Below are 20,872 nucleotides of genomic sequence, written 5' to 3' on the forward strand. Positions count from 1 at the left end.
TCCTGTTCAAGGATCTTTATCATAAGATCGTACAGTATATCCACTCCTTCATCTCCTAATGCTTTCCATGCCTCCACCGGGATCATGTCTGGTCCGGTTTGCCTTCCCATTCTTCATCTTCTTCAGTGCATTTAGTACCTCTTGCCATAGAAAACCTCATTACCATGCCAATGTTCACTTGCCCATCCTCTCTTATTAGTCTATCATTTTCTTCATTTAACAACTGTTCGAAATATTCTTTCCATCTCTTCACAATGTCTTCCTCCTTTCTAAGCACTACACCCTCTTGATCCTTTATTTGTTTGATATGTGTTATATCTTTGGTGCTCTTATTTCTAGCCTTTGATAGCTTGATCATCTTCTTTAATCCTTCCTTTGTCCCCAGCTCATTATACACATCATCATACGACTTTGCTTTAGCTTGGGCTACCACCTTTTTCACCACCTTGTTTTTCTCTCTGTACCTATTTCTGTCTTCCACTGACTGTGACTCTTCCCATCTTTTCTTTGCCTCCTTCTTATCTTTTACTACTTTCTCATGTCTTCATCCCACCACCCACTCTCCTTTTCTTCCCATATGATACCAGATGTCTCTCCTAGCAGCTCCTTTCCATGCCTTCTTATTACTGCTGCATTTCGTGCCCACCATTCTTGAACATCTTCAATCCCTATATCAATATCCTCCAAAACCCTCCTCTTAAACTCTCTCTTCTTATCCCCTTCCTTCTGTAATTCGTACCATTTAATTTTCCTTATCCCTTTAGCTTTGGTTTTTCTTTCCCTTTTCAACTTCAAGTCCATACATAAGCAGCCTTGTGTTGGGGGGCTTACATGGTCGCCTGGAATAACTTTGCAGTTTCTTGACCTCCACCAGATTTATCCTTTTATACAAGAAATAGTCTATCTGTTATTAGGTGTTCCGTTTTCTTCTCAAAGAATGTGTTTACTATTGCCATGTCGAATGACACAGCAAAGTCCACTACACTCTCTCCTTCGGGTTTCTCTCCCCAATTCCATGGCCCCCATGCACCCGCCCAATCGCCTCATTTTGTTCACTTCCGACATGGCCCATTCAATCTGCCCCAACTATCACCCTCTCATGCTCTTCCAGTTCTTGCATTATTCCATCCATGTCTCTCCAGAAATTTCCCTTCTCTTCTTCTGTGCAACCAACTTGTGGTGCATATGCGCTTATAATATTCAGAATCTCTCCTCCATAACATATCTTCAATCTGATGATACGGTCATTCTTTCTATGCACTTCTATTACCGAGTTCTTTAGTTCACTAGACAGTACTATGCCAACTCCATTTCTACCTTGTTTATTTGCTCCACTATAATATAGCTTATATCCATCTCCCAACTCTTTAGCTTTATTTCCTTTCCACCGCGTTTCTTGCACACACACAACATCTACTTTCTTTTCTCTCATCAAGTCAGCCAATTCTCTACCTCTCCCAGTCATGGACCCAACATTTAGCTGACATACTCTGAACACAATGTGAGCTCGCTTCTTTAGCTGCACCCGCTCCTGATGCAGTAGCCCTCGCCTTACCACAGAGTTAGGGCGATGTCTCTGTGCGTCGTTTACGGAGTACGCCCTAGCATTACCTCTTTCCATATTTCGGCTCATTCCATTTTTGGTTTTGGCACAGATTTTTACAGCCGGATGCCCTTCCTGACACCAACCCTCCCTATTTATCCGGGCTTGGGACCGGCACCCATAAGGACTTGGTTGCCCCCCCCAGGTGGCAGGTGTATCTATATATATATTATATATATATATATATATATATGGTTATATATATATATATATATATATATATATAATATATATATATATATATATATATATATATATATATATATATATATATATATATCAAAATTTAGGACAATCTTTTCCAAGAGAAGTATATTAGCAACACGGTTAAAACATCTTCATAATTTTGTAGCTGAAAAAGAGCATTAATACATGACGCATTCTCTATTCGCCAGTGCTTTTTGGAAGAAAATATCATCATTTTTCCTTTGATCGTATCGTTATCAGCATAATTCACACAGGAAAATAGCATTAAATGCATTCTTCTGTTGTCCCCTTTTACTCAATGCTGAAAGGTAACGAAATTGATCATCACGACGTAATAGAATATCTTCTTCAAAGGATTATGTGACACTGACGGGAAATTCGCATTTGATAGCGACCAGCAAAAACTTTCAGCAAAGTAACATGAAGTCATTTCTCTAATATTATTAATCACATTTCTAGCAGATTGATAATAACGATAATGCACTCAATTACTTTTGATATAAATCACTGGAAATATAAGTATATGCATATTGTTTGTAGTAATAACATTAGGAATTTCTTCATGCAAGTACACGAAAGAAATAAGAGGCAATGAATGATTATTTACTTAGGGTCTCACCGCAGACAGAAAAAATCCATTAACAATAATGAGAAGCATTTCATTATAGTCCTTCTAGATTCCGAAATGTGCTTATGCTTAAGTGACCTTTTAAACCTTCATTAAAATGAGTTTTCTGTAATAGTACTTATTAAGCGTTAATCATATTCTACCTCTAGTATTGTAGAGAGCGTTCATTTCAGAATGCCATGACATGAAACAAATGCTTTTCCATCATATTTTCGTTGTTTCAAACCAAACTATCATATGTATACAAAAAGAGTCAATTCATTTCCATAAAATTAATCTTGAGCATATCATGCATGGTCTCCACAAAATTCTTTGTATCAACTTTTCAGAACGACTAAGAAAACAATGCTTGCCTTAATATTGGTCCCAGACGGAAATTAAAATTCGTTTACTATGTTTATGTCTATTCTTCTTCACTGTTGTAAAAATAAACAGTTCAAGATTTTTATTCTTAGTATACGATTAGCAAACTCGCCAGAGAAATATTTCACACAGAATACTCCCAAAAATGAATGTCTAATGACAATTCCTCTTGCACCTTGGAAACTATATCTGCAACATATTGATAAAATTATTGGTGTATGTATAAATATATATATATATATATATATATATATATATATATATATATATATATATATATATATATATATCTGTGTGTAAATCAATTTTTCTGTTAAAACAGGATACGTATCAAGTATAAAAAGGCCCATTGAAACACTATTTCAAAGCTAAGGTCTATATTTCAGTGGACATTCTTCCACCCTTATCAAGCAGTGAATGACAGTAGTCTCATTAGAGAATTATACTGGTATAGTAGGACATATGCCCTTAGGTGGGTTTTGTTGTCTTAATCCACTTCATTGTTGCCTTAGGGAAAATGTTATCCATTTGGTCCGAGTCCCATCTTCCTTTGGAAAGGTTGATCCTGCTCTCTTATTTGACATCTGTATCGACATATGTTATTTATATGATGGAAAATTGCTGAACTAAGTTGTTCATATCTAACTGATCGTTTATGTTGCATTAATCTTTCCGAGAGAGATGTGCCAGTGAAACCGAAATATGACTTTTCACAGTCCCTATGAGGGATTTCATAAACTCAAATATTTTTGGAAAGTGTTTTCTACTGAACGTTAATTAATGATTTCCCTGGTGTATTCGGATAAGTGAAGATAAAAGGGATAGATGGGCCTAAGGTTTGTGTGATCTCTCGTAAATTACGACACTGCTTTCGAGTACTCTCTATTTACTCGGGGACCTTTTGAACTGCTTGTTTGAACGTCAGCTAAGTTTTATTTTATTATGTTTGTTAATGATTTTTCCATAAATATTGCCTGAGCTCCTACATAACGTTCGTATCTGCACGTGTTTATTATTTAAGCATAATAAAGTGCTTCGGAGTGATGTTCTGAATATAATTCTCCTCGTCATAAAATCAATCAAATACATCATTAGAGAAAAGCAGAGGGATTTCATAGTATTCTTTCAGAAATCGCCATAAACCTCGGGCTACAAACATATACGTGGTCGTAAAATGTTCACGAATGTCAAATATTAAAAGTCGCTCTAATGCGCTTGAATTAATCCCAAAATGCTTTCGGAAAAAAAAAAGAATTTCAGTTACAGTATGTATTAATAAAATGAACAAATGACGGCGCAGTTCAATTATTAAATGAAGGTAATATTTCCATAATTTGGATTTTTTTTTAAAAGATTACGTGAAAGCCTCACATTCTCTAAGGTACCAAGATCTTCGTTAGCAAGCATGGGAAACTATTATCGTGTCGTCCAGACTTTCTAATTGAAGATGGCATCGTTAAAGAGAAAACTAAAGATGTGAATAACATTTTAAAATGTACTTTATGAACTTGAAATTTGTAATTAAGATGCTTATAACTTTAATTGGCAATCATCATCTTAGATTTCATAATTATGCTTTTTAATCACTTTATTGATAGACAGGAACAGGTCTCTTTTCAATTTCAAAACCAAAAGTACCATTGTAAATTTGAACAATAGTGCACCTCTCATCAGTAATTATAGGTAAACACAGCTACATATATCCTCCCTTGCTATATTTCTGAACAAATAGTCCCACTCATACGCGAATAGATATGCATGTGTACATAGCACATACTTATGCACTAATGGAGTGACATACTCTTTAATTATATTCAAGATAAAATCAAATGCTTTTACTGATATACGAGCTAGACATCCTTCATTCTGGAGTGACCCACCGAAGTATGGTTCCGTTTCATGCTAGTGCAGTTTTTACTTAGAATGACTGACGAGCAGAGGTCCAACATTCAAAAATTAAATCTATTTTAACCATAAATTGTAATATCGAGATTCCAAGTGACTATGAGTCCAGCACACTGCTAATTATTCTTCGGGACTCCGAGGACAAAACAATGTCTATAACTTTTCGCTGGCGAAGATAAACTTTCCTTGCTGCATATGTTACATGGATCATTTGTTTTATTGATATCTACTCGATAAAAGAATTTTTTTTTTTTTTTATAGTTGAATGGCTACGTTTTGATCGACCTTCTGTCATGAAATAAACACTCAGATTAATGTAATTTTTACCCTTTTTAATTGAAAATACATTCTTATCATTATGATTCATAAGAAACCGGCAGAATGTCGTGCTGACATGATATTGAAAATTATTTTGGTGAAAATAGTTGCATCTCTGTATTTCCCTTGACCATTTGTGCCGGAATAGAATGAACAGGGATAACGGGGATCAAATTTTCACTCAGACTGCAAAGTCGAAATTCGTTATGCTCAGTAACACAATGGCTGTTGACTTCTCTGTACAGGATTTTATATTCTAATACAAAATGTAAGCTTTCCCCTCTTCCATTTTATTGGAAATGAAAGCGAAAATAAGACAGTTATCTCCCATTTGGTATTGTCTCTGCTAAAGAAGTGGTAGAAAATCTGACATTTTTTTAATGCCGTGAAAAAAACCGACGACGTGGTTACCGGTGGCCAGATGGTATTGGAAGTATTGGCTTACCCTAAGGAACAGCTCTCTGTCTGTCACGAAGAACGAGTAAGTCGTCAGAACGGAATTTTACAGAATTCCATTATAAAAATAGATTTCTGAACCCCATGACTACTCTCACAATCATTTAAGTAACACCCTTGAAACTTACTAATCAACATCACGGAGGACCACGTGGTCCCTAAGAGATTCAATTCACAGATCAACTTTGACAAGAAAATTCAGCTAATTCTCAAACCATAAACGTCGCGGGTCGGGAAATACGATATCACTACTTACGGTTATATTACATGGCTGAAGGACACAGTTCAATGAACACAGACTCGAATAAATTAAAGAATGGACATGATGGCGAATGATCTAGCAGGAGCGACCAGGAAGGGAGAGAAAACTCTATGCTTGTCTACTTTGATGAAGTTTCAGTGGCGGAAGGAAGCCTTCCCGTGCATTTGGCCGCGCTACCATTTAGGAGGCTTGAGCCATTGCTCTAGATTTAATCGCTGGTTCTGATAGGACATAGCTAACACAATTGACAGGTTAAAACAATTTGTGTGTGTATTTTAAAGGCACCAATTCATTTTATCAATCAGAAAATGTCTTTAAAATTTTGCTAAGCTTGTAGGGTGCGTGCATTTGACTGCTCAAGAAATATGTATACTTGCACAAGACAACTTGCCTTGATATACAAAGTAAGAAAATATTTTCTACAAACAACCTTTATTTTTCTGTTGTGTAATTCTTCCATATTTGGTCTGTTATCATGTTTTTTTAACTGTAACGCTTATCTCGATAAGTCCTTGAGGCCAGAAAAAAGAAAGACAAGAGCAGGGTGTTCTTTGAGAATAATGATAAAATCTTTTGAAAATAAACAAAAAAGAGAAAAGAAACTACTTTATCAATGTAGATAATAGCTCTTGCAATGTCTTCTTTTTGAATAACATTAACATTGATATTCTCCTGTTAACTACTCCGAGAAAATGATTAACAATTACCATAGTATCACTACATTTAAGGAGCAATGGACGAGAACTACTACTAATGCTACAATTAACAATAGCAACAGGCAGAATCGTATAATTTCCGATTACTTTATAATTGTCAGGTAATAATGCAGGTTTTGAATCATATAATAATTAAACAGTGCAAATACTACTGGTTTAAGTCCATATAAATATATATACACCTATTTTGGTACATGTCAACAAAATAGCAAAAAAAAAAAAATCACCTGGGATTTTATTAAAAACAAGGTTTGACTAGGCGTTGAGGATCTCTAGGAAGCATTTTTCCCACGGATTGAATATAATTTTCTTGTTTCCTGTGGCATTCAAATCAAACTTCTTCTTGACTTCAGTCTTCATGTTAATAGTTTTCTTGAACATTTTTTTTGGCAGTAGCTCTAACCCCGAAAATTTTATTATACAATTCCAAAACTTTTTGTACAGTAACCTCTTTCTCAATTTTCACAGCGGGGAGCTGTGACATATTAAGCAAGATTTTATTTTCGTTTAATAATAACACAAATTTCAATTGTCTGTCACCAAATTAATCCCCCACATCACTACTTTCACCGCTACTGAAAGTCTTTCTGCCTGAATGCATCTGTAGTTAAAGGCAAACTAAACCAAATTTCTCTGGTGATCTTCTACATAAATGTGTACACCGGGAAGTGCTCCAGTATCAGACTGGACCCGTCCGGAATGGATAAAACAGAAGTGGCAGTTGGCTGGGTCCCTAAGCAAAAGCTAGGACTCCATTCAGGAAAAGGTATCAAACGGTGATCATTATTATTCATAAGATTTTAAGCAACTGCCTATTGCCTAAGCATTGGCTACCTTTTGCTAATTGAGCTTTTGCTTTTTCTTACAAGCTGTTGCTTTAAGCAAATGCTTGTTTGTTATTCATCAGGCTCAATGTATCCTGTATGTTGAGATCTCGTTAAAAGCTTTGTCCATAACGTTTTGCCGTATGTCACGTTCGCCTCTTTGAGAATTACTGGGAGTAAGTTTTGCATTACAATGTATTTTCATAATCATGTCCGATTGTCCCAAGTCATTTTCCTTTCAAAATGACGTCATTAGTGTTGATGGAAGTTCTACGTCTAGTCTTTTCTCTTTTGCTGATTATAAATTTCATATTCACCAAGGGACGGGAAACCACGCATGTTACATTAATATTAATATCTCCTCTCACTCTCTCTCTCTCTAAAATCCATTTTCAGTAGAAATTGTTTAAAGTAAGTAAATTGTTTTCATATTGGTCACTCTATTAACTGACTGTGCAATCTGTAGACATTATAACAACGTGCTTATCGTAACGGCGCCTATCAAAAAAGTGTTTGGTGAAAAGCGGCTGCAGCTGTGTAATCTTGTGAAAGCAAGTGTAGGTATTTTTTGGTAACGGCCAGAACTTAGTTAACAGTTATTGCAATTTAAATCTATACCATGGTATTCTTTGAAGTGATTAGTAGACCGGTCAGTATATTAACGGATTTGTACCTTAATGCATTTACATTTATACTTTTCAAGGGAATTTACCATTCTTCTATCAAACCCCTCAATATGGCCTGGCTTAGATACGTATATGATAATTGTACTTACTTGGGAGATTTCAGTGAATTCTTCAGTAAATAAATTCGCTATTTCCGACCATAAAATTTAAAACAGAATGGGAAAAGGACGTAAAATTGTTGTTCCTAGTTGTACCAATCGTAAGAGAACAGAACAGATATGCTTTCAAAGTATATGGGAAACCCACTTTCGCTGTTTCTTATATCTGTTTTTTAAGCAACAGCAATGTCTCTGTAAATATCATGGTCGGGTGCAACCTAATTCTCAGGGGGCTTAGAATATGTTCAGATAGGTACGTAGATAAAGAATTCAACAAGATCCGCCAGCACCTAATGCAACTGCTCTTCCCACCATACATTATCGAGAAGGCTATTAATAAAGCGAATGCAATAACAATGCTAGAGCTGAATTCACAAGAGAAAAATGAACATGAAATCCTAGCCGCATGAGCCCATGTGAGTAAAAGAAAGGAAGAAACAACCCCACAGGAAGGTAAGAGGTGCGACTACCCTTTTTATGAGGTAGAAGTAGGAAAGCTTAGAATTGAGTGCATTCCAATTTTAGCCACGAGTGAGAAAAGTTCCCATCATTAACCATTAGTTTTCTGTGCTATCCATGAATCAGGAGGTAGTTAGGAAAGTGCTATAATTAACAGGGAACAGTGCCAGGTTCCCTTTGTAAAAGAAATAAATGGCTAAAAATCTTGTGCCTCAAGAAATTGCATTAGTTAGGAGTTTGGCCGTTTAATGTTCAACACGCGGGTAATTTTTTTTTCTCTCTCACATATTTTCTTCTGCATGTGGCAGGAAAATAGGAATTGTACGTAGGTAGGCGTAATAGACAAAGAAACGCGTAAGATGCTCCTTAAAAAACAATAATCTCTGAGGAGGCAATAGGCAGAAATCCCCATGACCTCAAACTTCCCATTCATTAATTATCTCCTCCCTTTTACCTTCGTTAACGAATTACTGAAATAAGCAATAGCATTTTAAAACCCAGTGAAGTAGATGAGATAATTCACGAAAGCATACGCAGACTGTCTGTTAGTCGTGGCCAACGACCAGCGACCCACCACGTCACATGTGGGGAGCGGCTAAAAGACTACAAGAGGTATCTTTGTTTGCTCATGTGATGGGTCCTTTCCCACGACAAGAAGCTAGGTAATATGGCAATAGGAAAAAGAAGTTCTGTTACGTATTCCTATCATATTTATTCAGAAGTACCCTCACGCGCGCCAAGAGCTGAATGGTAGACTAATGAGTGGGATATAGAAGAAACTATTCTTCTTTCTGCAAGCACATCTTCTAGATTATTCCTTCAGATTGGCGGGATTCAGATATCCCACCAATCTGAAGGAATAATCTAGAATACATGCTTGCAGAAAGAAGAACAGTTTCTTCTATATGCTATGTCCCTTGATGAACATCTTGTACAGATGTTTGTCATGCAGACAAGGAACTAAGACTAAGGCCCCACCGAATCAGTCGCGTGCGTCCAACACTGCCAAAGCAGCTCGTCCGTCTATAAGCGTGTTTGTCTTCTGCGTATATTGCCCAACCAGACAAACTAGTGACGGTTAGAAGACAGACAGTTCAAACTTCAGCAGCACTTCCATCATGAAGGGAGTGTGCGAACGAGGTTTTGCTCTATGACTCGTTCCTGTCAACCATATTAGAGACGTTGAACCGTATGAAAATCTGGACTTATGACAAATTTAGAACGAGGAGAGTAGAGAATATGCAACACTCTTTAAGTTACGGAGCTTCCAGACTGGTTTTTTTTAAATTGTAAGATGTCGCCGCAAGCATTTGTCTTGATTCAAGAGGGCATTATATCTCGAATATCAACATTTTATACCAATTACAGAAGATCAGTATCAACAGAAGAGAGACTTGTAGTAACTGAGGGAAGGATTACTGATTTCGTAGATTGTGTGTGAACTGAACACTTTGATACAGTAACTTCTGAAACAAAGGTATTTACGTAAATGTATCCATTAGGATATAATAAAAAACTACTTTAATCCTTTATCATAACCACAAATCATCACATTTGATAACTCAAAGTTGGACAGGTGGTTCAAATGCAGCTTTTTGTAGGTCTACCACAAATTCTTCCTTCATGCGGACCCCAGCTCGGAGACGCACGTCCAACTGCGGCTAAAACAAAACGTTTTGTTCCTTGTGCGTTCAGTCCTGTAACACGCCTGACGCCACCCACGCATATGAGCCGTGTGGGGCCACTCTTATTTGAATTATGATAGTTGATCGAAACGCACAAAACGCTTAGCCGTGTTTTAATGATTTTGCGTCTTTGTAACGCCATATTATTTATATAACTTATCTTGCTCGCATCATCGCATGCACACATTTCCCACCATTCGTGGAGAAAGGGCGGTTATTCTGCATATTTTTATATTCTATACCTATCCCGTAACAGTGAGGGATCGCCTTTAATTTCATTGCCCGGTACCCGATACATTCGCCTTTGCAAATTCTGTTGACTGGTTTTAGTCATTTTTTCAGTCTGATCGACTGCTTGACATTTTTTTCCTTCCGCATATTGCTCACTCCATTACAATCTGCTGGACTGATTGGTATTTTTTAAAATCCGCTGTCTTATATGTGCGTCTCATTACTGATTGGCGGCTTTTATTTTTTCAGTCTGTTGACTCCTTTTTTATTTTGATCGTCTGTGATGCCAATATTTCTTACGCCTTCAAGACAAGTACTTTGCCATATTTATACATATATGAGCATTTCATTATAGTCTGTTGGCTGCCGTTTCCATGTTTCAGTCTTTTGACTGCTATTGATTTGATCGTCCGTAAGGCCATATTTTATGCCCTCTTGATGAACAAGTGTGCCGTTATTGTATACGCGCATCTCATTGCTGTTTGTTGACTGGCCTTTGTCTATTTTCAGTCAGTTTGACTGCTTTTGTATTTTTGATAGTCCGTGTGGTGAATATATTTTACACCCTTGCAGCGAAGATTTACAGTCTGTTTGACTGCTTTTGTATTTTTGATAGTCCGTGTGGTGAATATATTTTACACCCTTGCAGCGAAGATTAACAGTGTGTTGACTTGTTCCGTGGAAACACTCGTGCAACACTCCTGCGATTCCCATTTCGGGAACCCACTCCAGATTACCGCAATCTGTGACTTTCAGCACGCGTTGGCGTCGACCTTTTTTTTTTTTATGTAAAGTGGGGCACATTACCTAGTTTCCATCCTTTTGGCACCTTTCTTTGTTCAGCACTTTTTCTGTAGAGTTTATATAGGCCAGGAACTATCTCCTCTTTGAACTCTTTAATTTCCCTTTGATGAATCCCATCCGGGCCAGGAGATTTGATCTTGTTGAGTTTTTCTATCTTGTTTTACATGTCCTCTTCTGTGAATATTGTTTTGTCCAGTGGTACTATGCTATTTTTTATTGGCTTTCTGCTATTTAGGTAAGCAAAGAATTCCATTGGGTTTTCCTTACAAACTGATGCTACTCTTTCACCATATTTATTTAAGGGGTATTAATTAGAACACACGTATGACAAACCAGAATATTCAAGTTAGCTTGGCCTACTAAGGCGATGTTATTAAATCGTTGCTTCATTTTTGCAAGTTAATAATTTATTTTAAGTGTGTGATCAATCATCCCCAGTATTCTATTATTTGTGTTTGTTTATTCACAACTGAGGGTCAGTCCTATCTGTTACTTCTATCTTTATTTCAATTTTTTTGCCCTACATGTCCGGTACCACGTCAGTTTCTATTACGTAACCGCAGGGTTTCTAACACCCCTAGAGAACGCGTTGTGTAATACCACCTCAGGACCATTTAACTTCATGAACTGTCTTACATTGAAATGCATAGAGTTCATATCCGATAGAACTAAGTATATTACCCACCCTTTTAGAATAAAGTTAGACTAAGTAAAAATTTAATAAGATAAAATTATATGTCTACTTAGATATTACGATTTGTTTTGTTCTCATTCTCTAAAATAATTATGTCAAGTTTATTAGCTAATGTTTGAAAATAATATGCCTTGGAAATATAATATTTAATATAATTTTCAATTTATTGCACTTGATCTTGTTTTGTTCATCTGTAAATAAGGGACTTTCCCAAAAGAACTTTAAAAAAATGTAAATTAGTAAAGCATATCTTTTAAGAAGCCCAATGGCAAACTAATATACTTACAACTAGTGGTTGCGAGTCATTGAAAGTAATTGTTTGTGTTAAATGACCACAACAAATTACATTAGTTTAAGTCTTATGTGATCAGATTCCTCTGAGGAGAGAGAAAAAATTACCTCATGGCAAAATCCTTTTTGCCCAAACGGGTTGAAATGACTCTTAAGATGGGGAGGTATTATGGATTCATTAGGAATTCAGTGGCTTTGCCATTCAGTACAATTCCAGCCCTCCCTTCTCTCTCTTTCTGTGAGTTCATGATTTACATTATACCTTCTCCATTTTCTCTGCTGCCGTTTTCTCCTGCATTTTACAGAGAATGTCTCATCCTGCTAATGTGCCGAGGTCATAAAAGCAGGCAACAGGAGAGGAACAGCATCACTTAGCCAGTCTCCAGCGCTCGGGTAAGACTCTCCTTAGGCCCAACTTGGTCCTTACCCTTTCACGTGCTGTCCTGGACCGTCGCCGACTGAACTTGAGAAGCAGGATCCTATGATCAATCTCTAAGGTAAAGTGCGGATTCAGTGGTAGTCTCTGTATTACTCTTACTTTATTTCACCCCTATTACTTCCTGTGTCTGGGCTTGTGCGATTGTTCCTTGTTACCCTCTTCAATCCCCCCACAGCTGTGCTCCCTTATTCTATAAGATACTCTGATTTAAGAGCTGTGGTTCTTCTGAATGGGGTGTGCAAATGCTTATTGCTTTGACGACCTCCTGATATTAGCAATTACTAAGAGAATTTGCTGAAGGAGATACCGTAAGTCTGTGGTTGTGTCCACATCGCCCCCCACCCCCTATTCAGTAACGTTTGAGTAGTAATTCATCTATTGCTTGCCATCTGAGGAAGCTCTTTGAACGTTTGTGGCGTCTGACTTCTATGGATGCCATCAAGGAATTGAAAAAAGATAGAAATATACACATGACTAAAGCAGATAAATCAGGCGCACTAGTAATTTTAAACAAAAGTGAATATATAGAAAAAATGGACAAATTTTTGGGTGATGAGAGTACATATAGAGAATTAAATAAGAACCTACTGTGTCAGGTAAATTCATGTTTTTTACCAGAAAATTTCCAAACAGCACTATTATAGGCTATTTTCAGGAAGATTTTGGAAAGCATTTCACAATTATTTTGTGTGTGCTTGCCTTGACCTTAATAGGGAACTCTGTTTCGTGAGATGATCTACTGATTCAAAAACTCTCCTCTGTTGGTAAAATGATGTTTTCTTCTTCTACAATTTACCTCCCTAACTAAAATTAGATTCTGAGAATGCCTGTTAAGGTAAACTGCTTGTTTTTATAAAGGTGGTAAAATGTTAGATGAAACAAGGCATGATGGGACCTTCAGCTTACTTGGGATGCGTGCAAGGTTATCCCCTCACACATAAATTGTACACATTATATCCCTAACTTAACGCGAATTGGTTTTCGTAGTCAATACTTATAACTTATTACTAATTATACTAATAACAAGGATCCAATAAAAGGACGCACATTAAACAGGTGCATATTATTCTCAGTTATAAGTGGAAACAAAAGAAATCGAACAGATACATAGCCCAAACTCAGTACATCAAATAAATTTAAACGGTCTAAAATCTACAGTCACATAGAACCTTGTTTCACAAAGGAAACTTAAAATAAATACGTTATATTTTATTAGCAATAATTTTCCTGTACTGTTTAAGATGTGCACTATTCATTTTTTATATTCTTATTCTAATAAATAAATCATACATATCCTATCCTAAAATTCTTATTTCTTAAATTCAACGAGAAACACCTTTGTCAGACCTTTATAGACTCTTACACAGACCTTCACCCCCACCCCCGAAAAAGAAGAAGAAGAAGAACAAAGTGGTTTGTAGGCTTACTCCCCGATTAATGGAAAGGTACGGTCAATTCCTTTCTAATTAAACTAAATTGGCTTTGGAACCTTGAGAGAAATCTGTTTTACAGAGAAATCCTTTCAGAAGGAAGATTTGCCGCAGGACAAGATGTAGCGCTTTTATAATGATTATATAGCATCAAATTTGCGATATCTGACAACACGACTCACATAAAATGTAACGCTATTTTAAGGAAAACGTTAATTAGAGTTATAAGAAAAATTCTGTTGGAAACTGATTTTACTTATAAGTTATAAGAATGAAGTTTATTTATGAAGTTTCTTTATTAAAATATTTCATCAAGCAAACAATGCACTTAAAACCTTATAGATTGTACCTTCACTCATTTCAGTAATATGATTTATTGACTTTCAAAGCCCAGATAAAAAGGAAGCACTTTAGTCAGAAAAGGCGTCCATCCGTAGAACATCTGCCAAATACAAGAGCTTTAGAAACAAATGGAAAAGTCCTATTAACACTACGAATTAAGGAGAGAAAGAGATTTTATTTCCTTTACTGATATAAAACTATATTAAAACAATACACATTTTATGGATAAATCATTTCAATTTGCTAGAAGGCTTGCGTGTTTGACTTCCGGCAACAGCTTCGCTGATTGATTTTGATATTTTCCCACTCAAAAATAGCTGAAATTATTTTAGAAGACTTTCGAACAGAGAAGGAAATGAGGTACAAAGTGAAAGAGAAAAATCTTGCTTATAGAAAAAGCGGATTTTTATATGAAAGGTGACATGCTCACTCTCCCGCGATAGTACAGAAATACCCAGCTTTTTCCCTATTTCGATTATCATTGTGCGAGAAAAAATGCATAAGGTAATTAATCGAGAAAAAATCACGTTGAAATTACAGCTGGAAACGGAAAATTGGTATTTAATTAAATTTTTTAAAATCTATTTTTTAACTGTAAAATAGCTTGTGGTGTAAAATGAGGTCTAGATATTATTAACCATGACGTCAAGAAACAAAGGCAATAAAAACAATATAAGCTGTGGAACAAAAAAAGCAGGTATTAGTGACGAAAATATCGTCAAAAGTAAAGTTAACCTTTTTGCATAAGGCTTTCACTGAGACTATGAGGGATCTAATTTTATTGTTACGAGATTGATTCACTAATTCTCTAGAAAAAAATACCTGATAAGTGAGTGAATATATTGTATTCTTACTATATAATTCTATAACGTGTTAATATATTTCGCATACTCATGATTTTCATATTTCCTAATCTTTGCTTTAACAGTTGTTTGACGGAGATATAATAAAAGATGTATTTTTTCGTAATGTACAATGTCACAAATCTATAATACTTGCCTTTATGTGCGATGAGTGTTTGTGAAACAATAAATTCTGGAGCTTTGCCTCTCATTTTCCTGTGGTATTCGTTCTTCTTCTCTGATGCGCCTTTCCTTGCAACATCGGGCATGGTATATTATTTGGCAAATGGGTTTTTACGATCCCCATGCCCTGTTATTGGCGGTGGGCCTCGCCTTTGACTAAAAATTCCACCTGCAAGGCAGCAGTTTGTCGACTTTTTTGACAGACAGGACCTAAGGTTATAGTATTCTTAGACCCCTACCAAGGGGTGGTTTCTCTTATAGATATATACATATAATTATATATATATATATATATATATATATATATATATATAAATATATATATATATATATATATATATATATATATATATACATCATATATATATATCTATATATATATATATATATATATATATATATATATATATATATATATATATATATATGATATATATATATATATTATATATATATATATATAATATATTATATATATATATATATAATATATATATCTTTATATATATATATATTTATATAATATAATAGTATATAAATATATAATATATATATATATATATATATATATATATATATATATATATATATATATATATATATATATATATATATATATATATATATATATATATATAATATATATCGAGCTACAATGTCCTTTAATATCTAATTCGCTCTACCTCGGAATTAATATATTTTCATATATGCTTAACCGAAGGGGAATTTTTTCTCGATAATAGATTTGCCTGACCAGGGCGCGAACCTATGGATCCTTTCAAACCCAGGAACGTCAGTGAAGCTTTTCCTACTACAACACCGCGGTGGTGTAGTAGAAAGCTTCACTGACGTTCCTGGGTTTGAAAGGATCCATAGGTTCGCGCCCTGGTCCAGGCAAATCTATTATCGAGAAAAAATTCCCCTTCGGTTAAGCATATATGATATTATTAATTCCGAGGTAGAGCGAATTAGATATTAAAGGACATTGTAGCTCGATATATGTATATGAATCACGGAAATGATATGACCTATATATAAATATATATATATATATTTATATATATATATATATATATATATTATATATATATATATATATATAGTATATATATATATATATATATATATATATATATATATGTATATATATGGATATCGACCTGGGTGCCTTTTAGAGATGGATTCCTGTCTATATAACGCTAACGGATGCCCCTTTGATTTCTTTGAGCCAGCATACGTCTCCGAAGGGTCATTGTAGTGTGCCTGATGTGGTTTGACTGTGTTTTTTTACACATCTCTGGACAAATGGAATTGTAAAATTCATTCGTGCACATCTCCTTTGGTACCCCCGTAGCGGTGCTGTTCGTTCGTTATTAGGGCTGCTACAAGGTTAGGCTTACTATATATATATATATATATATATATATATATATATATATATATATATATATATATATATATATATATATATATGTATATATATTCTTGGGCTTATTTTATGGTAAGGGCCTTTGGGTATACACACCTGTTGACTGTCTCATGTAGTGTGCAGCAACCCTCCTTGTATGGAAACCAATCCTTACATCCCAAAACATTGCTTCAACAACTCCTGGCACTCTTCTTGCATCATTAGGCTAAGACCTCCTTTCGTCTTCACGTTCAGCACACTGGATTATATTTAACCATCATGTGTCCCTTTACCTACTTTATTCGATATCCATTTGCACATTATCCTTTATCTCTACATTCACAACCTTACTCTTCTGCGGTTTGAAGTATGTCTATCATCAAGAAATAAAAGTATTGGAATCAGTTGACCGGATAAACGTCCTTTGGGGCTTCCGAAGTATCCTTCCACGGTCGAAACTTCTTGAATTTATAAGTTAAAAAAATCTGCCGGAAACTAAGAATTGGTTTTCCTTAACTTTTGGGCGCCTCACAAGAGAGAGAGAGAGAGAGAGAGAGAGAGAGAGAGAGAGAGAGAGAGAGATTCAAGTCTTCTGTACGAATGTTTTAGTAATCTAAAATAAATGTCAAAAGGATCAGATGAAAATTGTCTTTAAAGGAGTTACGGTTACGTTTCAAATATCCAGCTTAAATTTTATGTAAAAAAATGATAAAAACTTTCAAATTCATTGTTTAGGAAAGCCTCAAATGCGAAATATTAGACCTTTTTTTTAAATTAAGGGAGAAACAGCAATTGTGAGTTACGTAATACTGTGTACAGGAAAGATATACATATTCACATATGATTTATGTTGTCGTCCAGATATCCGTAAGGGGAGTTATTGCATATCAGAAATGAGATTGCCTCAGGAAACCCAAAGAAACGAGAGCAAATTTCATCTCCTTGCAGACGCCGTAAGGCAATATCCTCTTCCAGCCTCAGGTCCTTCTTCGTCGTTGAGACATTTTCTGGTCGAATGTCCCATGCTTGGGAATTTGAGACATAGGTTCCTCTCCTGGGGGCGTGGCGGAGAAGATCATTTTTCTATCCACAATTCTCGGTGAGGATTGTAATATACAGCAGTTATATATCTGTTTGCGGGAGGCCCGACTGCTCAACAAAATTTAGTATATATACATATAAAGTACATGTGAATATTGATTAAGATTATTAATAGCTTTCTTTCTGTTATATATACTAAATCGCAGTAAAATTTTAACCTTATCCTTATTAATATATATTCTTGGAATTTCGTATGATTTTTTTTTTCATAGCTAATAATGATTGATGTGTAGAGAAAAGACTCACAAACTTCATCTGAGTATTCACTATTATCTGTACTTTGGGATATCTTTTATGATTTATAGCTTATTTAACGTTATTCAAGAATTCTTTACACCTATTTTCAGAAAAATGTTTAAATACCCACCTACAGGAAGACCTAGAAGATTTCATAACCTCAAATCAGAACTACTTCGAGGTCTGCCGGCATCTTTCCAAATAAGAAACTTCTTTCAAGGAGTTGTGGCATGACACTGTTTTACCTAATCTCTCCACCCTCCTATAACTAAATTCATAAAAAAAAGTCAAGTGCTTTTCTATGCCTTTCGTTTAAACATCTTCTCCATAACTGACCTTTTGATCTGCATGTCTTTCAGTAATTCCATTCCAATTAACACGATTTTTCATCAAGATATCACCATTTGAAATCTGCGATGCAACTGGCAGAATCAGTTCCAAAGTAAATGGGAAGTGATCATAAATAATAATACTATTGTCAACATATATATTCGAAAAATATTGAGATAGTGGCTTTGAGGAAAAATATGATCCAGCCAGCTAGTGGATTTCTTAGCGTGACAAAGGTGTGTTAAACAGTCGTAGGGAAATAGTGAATCCACATGACTGAGAGAGAACGAATGACAAAAAGATAAGAGCTCAGACCATAAACGACCCTTGCGAGGATCAGCGTTTAAATCAGCAATAATGATAACATGACTAATAATGACTAATATTTTTTTTTATTTATTATTTACTTCCGTCATCAGAACAACATTTCGTTAGCGTTCCATAGAATGAATTGTCTGTAAGTCACATTTTGAGTCAAGATTTGTTTTTATGATTCCACATATTGAGTCATCAATAAATACAAGAGAAATGATGGAAGAAAAATTCTTTCTCCAAAATATGGCAACACCCTTCGAAGGACGCCCTTCACTTATGCCTTCACTCTCTCCATCTTTGAAAAGAGCTATGAGCCTGAAACCTTCATGAAAGCTGTTTAGCAGAGGCCAGTCTGATTTATTCAGCATAACTTCTTGAAGAAACACGATATCAAAGTATGTGTTAAGTACAGAGTTACAATTATAAGTGACATCTTTTAGCCGCCTCATTGGTGATTATTTTAGTGTGTATATATATATATATATATATATATATATATATATATATATGTATGTATGTATGTATGTATGTATATATTGACTCTGAACAATCATAAACCAATCGTTATCTTCTTCGAGCAAGATATGTATATCATTTCTCTTTCTTGTACGATTGTCCTCCTCCACTGGACATCTCAGCACTCTTTCGTTACCCCCGAAAAAAGGAGGGTCGTTAGCATCCTCTCTTAAACCATTCACAACTTCAGCATACAACGGGGCTGATTGAGGACCACCTTCATCATTCGTTAGACGATTTAAAACAAACCAGTCCGACTGTGAAACTGGAAATGCAGTAAGGTCTTCTTGTCCATTAGATACTTCAAGGGAAAAAGCCTTGCACAGAACAGCTGAGTAAGTGTTCGTTCTTCTAGGGGATCAAGAAACTCCTCCCCTACTTTGGAAGGTTAACTGACCACCCGGAAATTGTTGCTTAAGGAATCTAAAACTAAACTATTCTTCTTAACTTCTCCTTGTATAACTAATTATTCAGCTCATGAACATTGCAGCTTCCCTTTAAGCTTTCGATTTCCTTCTTCAGATTAGCTATCTCCTAAATGAGAGAGACTGCATACGCTGTGCGACGATGTCAAATCCAGATTACGCCTTCATATGGATCTCTCACCAACAATCTGCCGAAGGGGATCTTTTTCCTTGATAATATCTTTATCATTGTTATATACAATCCAATCTCTGATGATGTCGTCTCTTCTCATGCTATTTCTTGCCGTCGACATATAGCATAAAAGCCTGTTAACAACAGCAGTTACCTCACTCGAACATTTTCTGGTAGTTACTGTCATTACATACTCGATAACTGTGCACCATTTTGTATTCAACTTAAACTGACTGTTCCCATGGCAATCGTCAAATAGACTTTTCAAAGGGAGGAGAGCGCAAGCACGTTATGATCTGCTATGCTCTCTTAAAAAAAAAGTCCAATAACATTTAATTATTTAGTGGTTTCCGCGGTGCTACTGCATATCATGGTCATTGAGTACCCACAGTTCATATCAATGCAAGTAAGACCTAATATAAAGGGTGGCGTACTAATTATTGCCTATCTTTCTGGAGCCGAGTTTGCTTTCGATCCCTGAGGAGGCAGGCACAAATAGATAGGTAGATAGGTAGAAAGATAAGTTTTACTATGGCTGGACAATATGTTGTTACCACAAACAGGTCATGAAACGTAACATGTTCCAGTTTCATTCTGCGAACAATGCAAATTAATGTCACAATACTTTCAATGTTATTTGTAAACGACTGAATTGGACAACTTTTCCCACGTACGAGAGAATTTTTAACTGTATTACATCATGACAGAATTTCATTTTCTATCATTGAAATTGAACAGTCACAAATATTTTGAGGGGACAGAGTTTTATTACCTATTTAATTGAGTTTTAGAATGTTTATAACAATTTTAGAATGTTGAATTGACTCTTTGTATTTGCAGTGTCATATCAGGGACAATTACCATGGCATACATAGCTTATTCGATGATGGAATTTGCAATAA

The sequence above is a fragment of the Macrobrachium nipponense genome, chromosome 44, assembly GCF_015104395.2.
Source record: "Macrobrachium nipponense isolate FS-2020 chromosome 44, ASM1510439v2, whole genome shotgun sequence".
Taxonomy (NCBI): Eukaryota; Metazoa; Arthropoda; class Malacostraca; order Decapoda; family Palaemonidae; genus Macrobrachium; species Macrobrachium nipponense.